Here is a 10277-nt window from a genome sequence, read left to right as displayed (position 1 = left end):
TTTTAATGCATAGATCTATTTGTGCTACCCGCTTATATTTAACAGGTAGGATATTCTGATGAAGGAAGTGATTTTTGTGGTTTTAGAACGACCGTTAGACATAGCTGTTTAGCCATGATACGGTAGGAAGATCTGACGAGGAAGCACAGATTGTCAGAACACCGGCCGTAGGCGCGAACGCACGCTGACCGACGTCATTACGTCATTGATTAGTTAAAAAAAATGTTGTTTAACTTTCGGTTCTTCCCTCGACTACTCTTGAAAAACAGAAAATAAAATAACTTCTCATCACAACACCTAATTGGTGTTAGACTGCATGTAATCTGTAGTGGATCGAGTGCATCATATGGGTTTGCAGTGAACTGTTGTAATATTTTTATTATTCAGGCGGTTTTCTCCGCCTGAAGTGGTATTTCGCTTTTATCTAAATAACATTCGGGTCAAATGTTATTTAGATCATTAATTGTCCAACAACAACCAGTTAATTTACCAACAAGTCTTTAACTTTGTTTGGAGACATTTGTTCTTTTTTTGCAAAAGTTACCAGGGGGGAACCAAATATTTCAGCCGTCTGAAATAATCGGTCCCCCCTCTAAATCATGGGACAAAACTGTGTTTATTCCTCTGTATTATGATATTATTAGCACATTTTATTTTTAAAAGAATTATGTTTTTTTGTTTTATTTTTTTTTGTTTTATTTGCCCCTCTAAACAATTCTGTTAATAGATAAGTCATTATTTACGGAGACGCAGGGGGAACCGTATCTGATGGAGGAACGGGGCTCGACGTAACAGCAGCAACTCGAGCACATTACTGCATCCTATATGTCAAGAGGACAAATAATACCTTTTCTGTTCAAATTGCCAACCCGCCACAGTGGCGTGTGTGTTGATCAAATTCACCCGCAACTTCAAATATTTACCCGCATTTGGCCGGTGGCGGGTGCTAATTTCCAGCCCTGGTCACAACCAAGCTCTAAGATTAGGGAAACTAATTTGAGAAGAGTTTGAGTCAGGTTTGAGACCCCTGCTACAGCTTTGCAACTATTTTGAAAGAAAATTTATCACACAAAAGTTTTGTACTTTCTTGTACAAAACTTCATGTCCTCTCTAACTGCATCCTTGTATCTCCTCTTTGGCATTCCTCTGTATTTTTTTCTTGGCAGCTGCATCCTTCTACCCCTCTACTGTCCCTCCTCTGCACATGTCCAAACCATCTCAGTCTGGCCTCTCTAACTTTATCTCCCAGTCCTTCAACCTGTGATGATCTTATTTCTAATCCTATCCATCCTCGTCCCTCCCAAGGAGAACCTCAACATCTTCAGCTCTGCCACCTCCAGTTCTGTCTCCTGTCTTTTTGTCAGTCCCACTGTCTCCAAACCAGACAACATGGCTGCTCTCACCACTGTCTGTAAACCTTTCCTTTGACCTTTGCTGCCAGCCTTTTGTCACAAATCACTCCTGAAACTTTTCTCCATCCACTTCATCCTGTCTGGACTCTCTTCTTCACCTCTTTACCACACTCCCTGTTTTCCTGGACAGTCGACCCTAAGTCCTTGAAGTCCTGCACCTTTGTGACCTCTGACCTTGTAGCCTCACTGTTCCACCTGCCTCCCTCTCATTCACTCACGTACTCCGTCTCTCTGTGGCTGACTTTCATCCCTCATCTTTCAAGTGCATACCTCCACCTAACGTTAAACATACTACAAGGAACAAGTGCTTAGATTCTGGTGATGATCCAGATCACAATTCAGATTCAGGAATTTTCTTAAAAGATTCAAAGGAGACAGTGACATCTGGCATCCACTGCCTGGAAAACAATGCAGTGTCCTGCCCCCAACACTGACCAATCAGAAGCCTCGACAGGTAAGTGAGAACTCTTGTCCGATCAGTGGTGGTGTTACAACAACAGTGCTTGCTTGTTCAAAAATGGCTGTGCCCATTGATCAACAAAACCAAAAACAAACTCGGGAACAAAATTACATTTTGCATCATTTGCTTAATCAACAAAAAGCAGCTGGTAGCTGAGTTAGGGGTTTATACAGCAATTTTTGATGGCTGCCAGCTACTTTTGAACTCCCTGGTTTCTGACGCTTTAAAATATCTGTATCACAGCTAAATCTGAATTCTGTTCCACCTGGCTCATTAACAGGAAAAGGTGTTAGCTAAGAGATGAAGATAAGATGCTAACCAACGAGAATAAACTGCATTTATGGTATATGTGGTTTACAGACCGTTCAGTGATAACTGGTGGACTGTAAAATCAGAACGAATGGGAGGAGAAAGACACGTGGAGCGATGTCATCATCAGTCTGCCTTCATCTGTGGTAACACACACTGACACGAGGCCTGATTTACAGGACGAGCAGGAAGCAGTGGGAAAAAACTCAGATGATTCACCCGGGGCGGACAGCAGGCTGTCTGCAGCATCAACCCTTCACTCTCAAAACAAAATATAAAAGAAAGGACTAGATTTCATGTTCCAGTTTTACACTAAAATATTCTTATAAGTAAATCTATAGTTAACTTGTTTTGGTCAACCTTGCAAATAACATCATGCACAATCGCAGTATGAGCTGAGGATCAGTCTCACTACTACCACACCAAATATTAGCTCAATATTTGCAAAATTGACTGAATTATAGAAATTTCTGTGTTTTGAGGTCAGAGGGCTGTGGCAGCCATCTTGAATGGGGTTGACTCCAAAGGTTAGTCAGCTTTAGATGGACATCAGTTCACTATTTTCTGTAAGTTTCACTAAAATTTGCACAGAGCTTCATGAGATATTTTGATAACAGACAGACACACACACACACGTCCTTGTCCACCTTTGCCTTTCTCTAAAAGTCAACAATGCCATGAATACTTTTGTGCTTTTATTCTCTGTCTGTTTTATGCTCCAATTCTAATCTGATCAATTTAATTTTAATCCCAGGAGCCCTTTGTTTTGGTATGTATGCTTTTATCTGCACTGATTATGTTCATGACCTTTGACATTTAAAGAGGAAAAGATCATCTGACTACAGATGATCTTTGTTCAAACAACTGACAGATCTGATAATCAATAAATCAGAAAAAACAAGGTACTGTAGCCAGACCCTGAGTGGGCTGGCTGGGTTTATGGGACACAAGGGCCGGTTTTAATTTAACATCCACATATTTTAATACATGTCGATGATTAAAGTAGGGAAGTCTGGGCTGTCTGCACATGCAGGTTGCACTCACCAACAGTCCCAACTTTCACTGGCCAGCAGCTGACTGTCGCTGCCTGGGTGAGGTGGCGCCAAGCACTGGAAAATGATGCAGCCTAACGTGCCGAACTGAGTGACTTTTTTAAAAATAAAAGCCCTCAGTTGGAGAGCAAAGGTGCAGACAGTTAGAAAAGTAAGCAATAGGCTAAATATAAGCAGTGTCATCCATCAGAACTGAACCCAGCACCACCTGCAAACCACTCAATGAATTATTGTAGGCTGTTGTTTTTGTTCTTCTTCTTTCAGCTGCTTCCTTCTTCAGGGGCTGCCACAGCAAGCAAACTCCCACAAACGATTTGGCAACTGCTTTCCACCAGATGCCCTTCCTGCTGCAACCTGGGCTCAAACCTGCAGCCTCAGGATTACAGACTGTGGCACTGACCACTGAGTCACCACAGCCCCATTAATGCAGTATGTAGGATATGAAGAAGTGCTATCAGATACTCCACCTAAATGAGAGACTTCTGTGGTTCTGTAGCCCCTCAGCAGCTGAAGCCCAGATTCTCCCAGGTGATAATAGACACTTTCATAAAACAGTTCAACCTTAGTGTAATTTCTGAACGGACCAAGCAATCCACTCCCGATGCAACTTTGTGCCACAAAGCGAGGTAGTAACAGAGCCGAAAGAGTCGACATGTGAGAAGGTAGTCCAGCTTTGTGATGAAGTGATGACATGTGACCACCTGGTTACACAATTTAACAACAAACAGATTTATTACTGAGGGAAGCTTGATAATGACACATGGCAACTTTGTATTAAGTTTAAAAAACCAGTTAACCACAAAGAGAATCGCTAAACTGAGTTAATTTGTCATGTTTCGAAAACAATATGGGGTCCGTTACACATTTAACGTGTTGTGCTTCACGTCAACACAGCTGAGTTCTGCTCCACACTTCTTTTGGTTCCACAAGACTCCCTTCATTTCTGAAAGCTCACATCTCTCCGGGATGAGGCCAGCTCCATTTCTGATTAATGAACAGTCAGAGGCAGCAAACAGATGGACTGGTCTGTGCGGCCATTTTGTGGAACTGTTTTAAGAAAGTGGATACTGAAGAATTAAAACCAAGCAGCAACTCGTCTTTTCTTTCCTAAGTTGATCAATTAGTGAATGTTGTGATAAAACATAGTATACATTATATGGTATAAACCTGGTCCAGATATTACTAAATGATTTGGCATAAAAAATAATCAGAAAACAGTTTCAATAAAGGCTGATCTGAGTTTTTTATGTGCTGTCAGAAGCACTTCTGGAAGCATACATAATGATTTTGTCTTTGGACAGTGATACAGTTATAAACACGGCTACAGAGACCAGTTTGATGTTCATTACTGCTTTAAAGTTAACCGTGTTCTTCAAGATATAGAGGGAAAACAGTTCATTAGAAAGTAAAACTACCCAACAGTGAACAGTGCAATTACTATTATTTTTAGGCTTTTGTGGTTAAGGATTTGGATTTCTAAAACTGTAAAGCACAGATTACAGAATTTTATATTGTTATAACGGACATTGCGATGATGCAATAAATAGTTAAGATGTGCACTAACTCATCTGCAGATTTGTGAAAATAAATTTGAACATGTAAAGTAACATTATTGGACTTTTTATTAGTAACAGTGTAAAAAATACATAAGGCTGTAGAGGATAATGTGCAGACCTTTGTTTTACATAAACAAAAACCACCCAGCTCACTCTATTTGTTCCACATGTTTACTTCAAGCTCTGGTTCTCTACCAGAGGCCTGGGAGGTTGAGGGTTCTCCTCAGTATCTTAGCTGTTCCTAGGACTGCTCTCTTCTGGACAGAGATCTCTGAGGTTGTTCCTGGGATCTGTTGGAGCCACTCTTCCAGTTTGAGGGTCACAGCACTGAGTGCTCTGATGACCACTGGTACCACTGAGGCCTTGACTTTCCACAACTTCTCTATCTCCTCTTTCAGTCCTTGGTGTTTCTCAAGCTTCCTGTGCTCCTTCCTCCTGATGTTACAGTCACTTAGGACTGCTACATCTATCACCACTGCTTTCTTCTGTATCTAATCTATCACCACAATGTCTGGCTGGTTAACCATCAGCTGTTTGTCAGTCTGGATCTGGAAGTCCCACAGTATCTTAGTCCTGCCATTCTGTCTTTAAATCTCTTCTTAAAACACATTTATATTCACTGGCTTTAAAATACATTGTGAGAATTGTAATGATATTGTATTTTGTATAATGTTTGTATTGAATATTTATGTGTGTTTGGCCAATAACAGTTATTTTTAAATGTGCTAAATAAATAAATTTGATTTGATTTGATTTTCCACCCCCCTTGGTGGAGTCTCCCACTTTCACTGTGGAACCTCCACTCCATACTCTGTACAGATGTTCCTGTACACTATTCCAGCCACTTGGTTATGGTGTTCCATGTATGCTTTGCCTGCCTGCATCTTACATCCTGCTACTATGTGCTGGACTGTCTCAGGTGCATCTTTACACAGCCTGCATCTTGGGTCCTGCCTGCTATGAGAGACCTCAGCCTCTATTGCTCCTGTGCTGCCATGATTAGTGCCTCTGTGCTGTCCTTCAGTCCAGGTGTCTCTGGTAGGATTTGTTGATATCAGCCTTTTCCTCAATCTGCCATGCAGGAGCTTATCTTTCCATGAGGGTTCCTCTTTCTCCTCTTCCACATTGGGTTTCTGCTGCCTGAGACATTCACTTAGCCGATCATCACTGGGGGCTTTCTTCCTGATGTACCCCAGGGTCTTGGTTGTTTCCTGTATAGTGGCTCTGATGCTCACTAGTCCTCTGCCTCCCTCCTTTCTCTTAGTGTACAGTCTCAGTCTTCATGCATTGTGAGGAGCTTTCATGTCTTGATGTCAGTGGCTTCTATCTCCTCTTTTGGCAAAGTTATTATAGCAGCAGGGTATTAGCTGACTGGTACTGCATATGTGTTGATGGTTTGGACTTTGTTCTTCCCATTCAGCTGGCTCTTCAGAACCTGCTTTACTCCCCGTAGGTACTTGGTTGTGGCTGACTTCCTTGCGGCTTCATCCTGGTTGCCATTTGTCTGCGGTATACTAAGGTACTTGTAGCTGTCCTGGACATCTGCAATGTTGCCTTCAGGTAGTTCAACCCCTTCAGTTCTTATCTCCTTGCCTCTCTTGGACACCATCCGGCTGCCCTTATCAAGTCTGAATGACTTACTAATGTCCTTGCTGTATATCCTGGTGAGGTGGATCAGTGAGTCGATGTCTCACTCACTTCTGGTATACAGCTTGATGTCGTCCATGTAGAGGAGGTGACTGATGACTGGTCCACTTTGGAGCTCTCAATGAATGGTCTCTGTGTCTTGTTTGATACCCAACATCCAGACTGACACACACACACAACAAACGGTCTTGCCCTATTAGCACATTCTCATTGGTGCTAATCACAAATACAGTTCTGTGAAAATGCAGTGTGAATGATGTGTGCTAAGTAACTTTGCTGTAATTTGTGGAAGAATAAATGTTAACTGATACAGTAAAGTAAATAGCTAAAATCTAAAATTTGCAAAAACGTACCTAAAAGCTAAAATTAGCTATAATAGCTGAACTTCAATATAGCAAAATTGTTGGTAAAAACTAAATGTAGCAAAACTGTAGCTGAAAACTAAAATCAGCTAAAAATACTCAAAAGTTAAATTTCCCCAAAATATAACTAAAAGCTACATATAGTAAAACCACAGCTAATAGCTTAATGTAGCAAAAATGGTTGCTAAAAGCTAAAATGATCGGGGCAACCCTGTTGGACATCGGGACATGGGACGGAAAGGCGTGTTACCCCGGTAATGAGAACACACACTCCATCTGTGAGCCGAATGGACGTCCACCTACCCTCCTCCTGTCCTGGAGGAACATTGTTAGTATTTTGATGGCTTTGCTCCCCGGTCGGTACCTGGTGTTGACTCACAGACTCTCAGCCCTCACTGCATGTTTGATGAGATGGAATAAACCTCCAAAATTTACGACCCCTGAGTCAGGCTCTGTTGTTGGTGAGAGACCTTGTTAAAAATAGATCACCAGCAAATAAAACTTTTATTTTAGATGACTTTTTCACTGCCCGTGTTTTGGATTTTATGCTGGCGAGTCAAGCTCTTTTTATTGAACTTTTAGCCAAAGACACAGAGGAGTACTGGATGTGCCGTTTTTAAGATGCAGTACAAGCATGAGACAACTATTTTACTGATTTTAATGACAAATACTCGCTTTCAACACAAACCACTCAATGCAATAAACTAAAGACAAAGGTCATTTTGTTGTCTGAGGTCTCAGGTAAACACAGGTCATGTGACTCAGTCGTATACCTGGGTGGGGGAACACAAATCAGCAAAACACCTGCGTTTTTTTCCATGCTGACTTCATGTAGCCTACCGTATCACTTCTGCCCATGTTGACAGTTTAACGCATTTAATTGTGACATTTCATGTTAATATCTAAATAAATAACATGCTAGTGTGACAAAGTCATTTTAAATGTGTAAAAATGAATAAGTATGACATAAAAAGAGTAGGTTAAGTTAAAAGAACATTTGACAGAGTTAGTCTTCATTATCCCTTTTTGTGTTTCACTCCCCTTTCTGACAGTCAAAGCTGTTCAGAAAACAACAACAAACTAAAGTGTACGACTTTAATATTAGCTAATGTGGCATTCTTTCACACCAATATGTCCTTTTTTAGAAGCCTGAACAAATAGATAAATTGTCAGTTTGGCTAGCCGTTAGCCTAACCTCTTTCTCCATACTCCTGGCTCTCTGGGACTTATGTAAGATAATATTTATGACTATCACTTACAGAATAATCAGACTATTGCTTTAAACCAATCACTGACACACAGCAGAGGCTTATTTGACCACATGAACGTCCACAGATGCTGCGTCAAGTAGACGGACACGGCGAGAGGAGATTAGAGAGGGTAAAGGGTTCATGACCTTTTATTTCCGCAGGCAGAGGTTCTGGCTTCATCGAGTTACAGTTCATGGATTAGTTTCTGTTGTGTAAAGTGACAGGCTACAAGTTCCTTTCTTTTTTAATTCATTAAATGTCTACAATTCCTTGAAGGACTGCACATCCCCCTGCCGCTTTTAATGCCAGTTTTACACCAAGACCTTCTTATAATGAGGACCATCATTTTGGTCAAACCTTTAAAATAACATTCTGCACCATCTCTGGCAATATCACAAGATGTCCCTCTCAGTATGATACTCAGCTATGACCACGTCAAATATTAGCTCAATATCTGTTAGGCTGACTGAATTCTAGCCATTTTTGAGCCTTCTAAGGTCAGTTAGCTGTGGCAGACATCTTGAGTTGGATTGGCTTCAAAAGGTAATCAGTAGTAAGTCTTTATCCAATGACTATTCCCTGAAAGTTTCATTAAAATCCATCCATTTGTTGATTAAATATATTACTAACAGACAGACAGAGTTGACACCAAACAGTTGGTGAGAACTCAGAGTGTGTGTTGGGGATCACTCTCAGCTACAACCACACCACATTTTAGCTCAGTATCTGTAAAACTGTCTGAATTACAGCAATGTTTGTGTTTTCTAAGGTCAGCTGGCTGAGGTGGCCCTGGTGATTAGAGTTGACTCCAAAACCTAATCAGTTGGAGATGGACACTCAGTAATTACTTTCTGAAAGTTTCATTAGAATTCAAGCAGTGGTTCACGAGATATTTTGCTAACAGACAGACCCAGGCAAAAACGCCATCCCCCACCTTGGCCTTTCAGCGGCGGGCGATAACAACTCTATCTGTCCCTCATCTGGTGAAGGTCACTGTTCGCACACATCCTGCAGCCTCGGAGCTCACTGCTGGGCGCCAGCTGAGCTCAGAGGGGACAGGTAGGTCCACAAACACCTACTGATGACCGCGTCACGTGGGGAATCAAAGCTGGGATTATCGTGTCCAAATCAGTCAGTTTCTGTTCCGATCATCGCTATCAGTGAGTGCAGCAGCAGAACCGTCCGTCCTACCTGTGGAGCAGAACAGGTGACCGTGAGAAGCTGCGCAGCGGCCGCCGACACTGACCACTTCAAGTGCACTTCGAAGGAAAAACAATCCAACACGGGTCCGAAGTTGGAACTACCCGGCGGTCACCATCCTCCGCAGAGGCCGAAGAAGAAGAGCGGCTCCGCCGGGTCAGCGGGTCCGTCCGAACCGGAGCCTTCCAGCGGCGGGCCCGAGGAGCGCGGACTGACTGAGCAGCAGCGGCCACGCACGGACGCTCGAGCGCTTCGCCCGCGCGCTCAAGTCAGCGGTAGCAACAGGGAGGAGCGTCAAGACGGACGCGCTGAAAGCGAGGAAGCCAGAAGAGGAAGAGGGCCCGGATTTCAAAATAAAAGCAGAACGACCGTCTGGGGAAAAACAAACAAACAAAAAAAAACCCAGAGGAAACATAATTGGATGAAACGTCCCAAAGATATCTACAACAGTGACTTTTTATATAGAAATATAAACTTGCAGTTTCAAATAAATATAGACTTGACTTGATAAAAGATTCATATTTAAACACCAAACCTTTCCTTTCATGACTGGAAGGAAAAACATTAAAATTTCTGAATAAGTTCAATAACTTTGATGGGCCATCTTGACTCCATAAGTTAATCAGTTGTAGATGTACACCAATTGGTTACTTTCTAGAAGTTGCAATAAAATTTGTAGTTTGTGACATATTTTGGAAAGAGACACAGGTAAACATTACTGCTACCTTCACCTTCAGCAACAAGGGATAAATAGTTGCAAAAATTGACAACAATCACATTATAGCAGTTTTAACCACGAGTCAGCAGGACATGTCAGAATATTTGTTCAGTTTATTACTATATTTAATGGATATATTTTCTCACTTTGTATCAGGGGTAGGCAACCCTGGTCCTCAAGTGCCACTATCCTGCATGTTTGACTTGTTTCCCTTCTTCTTCTTCTTCTTCTTCTTCTTCTTCTTCTTCTTCTTCTTCTTCTTCTTCTTCTTCTTCTTCTTCTTCTTCTTCTTCTTCTTCTTCTTCTTCTTC

General features: G+C 41.8%; 1 protein-coding gene across 2 annotated transcripts in view; it reads right to left on the bottom strand.

Moving 5' to 3' along the window:
• pkib (protein kinase (cAMP-dependent, catalytic) inhibitor beta) overlaps nucleotides 1-9608 on the bottom strand; it is a 40507-nt gene extending 30899 nt beyond the window's left edge. Inside the window, exon 1 of one of the 2 annotated variants that reach the window (XM_025011120.2) lies at nucleotides 9240-9608. The gene's annotated coding sequence lies outside the window, so the exon portion shown is untranslated. The remainder of the gene's footprint in view (nucleotides 1-9239) is intronic. The other variant, XM_017438139.3, reaches the window with a different exon arrangement.
• Between the last annotated feature and the right edge of the window lie 669 nt (nucleotides 9609-10277).

Source organism: Kryptolebias marmoratus, linkage group LG5 (assembly GCF_001649575.2).
Source record: "Kryptolebias marmoratus isolate JLee-2015 linkage group LG5, ASM164957v2, whole genome shotgun sequence".
NCBI lineage: Eukaryota > Metazoa > Chordata > Actinopteri > Cyprinodontiformes > Rivulidae > Kryptolebias > Kryptolebias marmoratus.
Note: the sequence above shows the minus strand (reverse complement) of the source record. Positions and strands in the feature narration are given on the sequence as shown.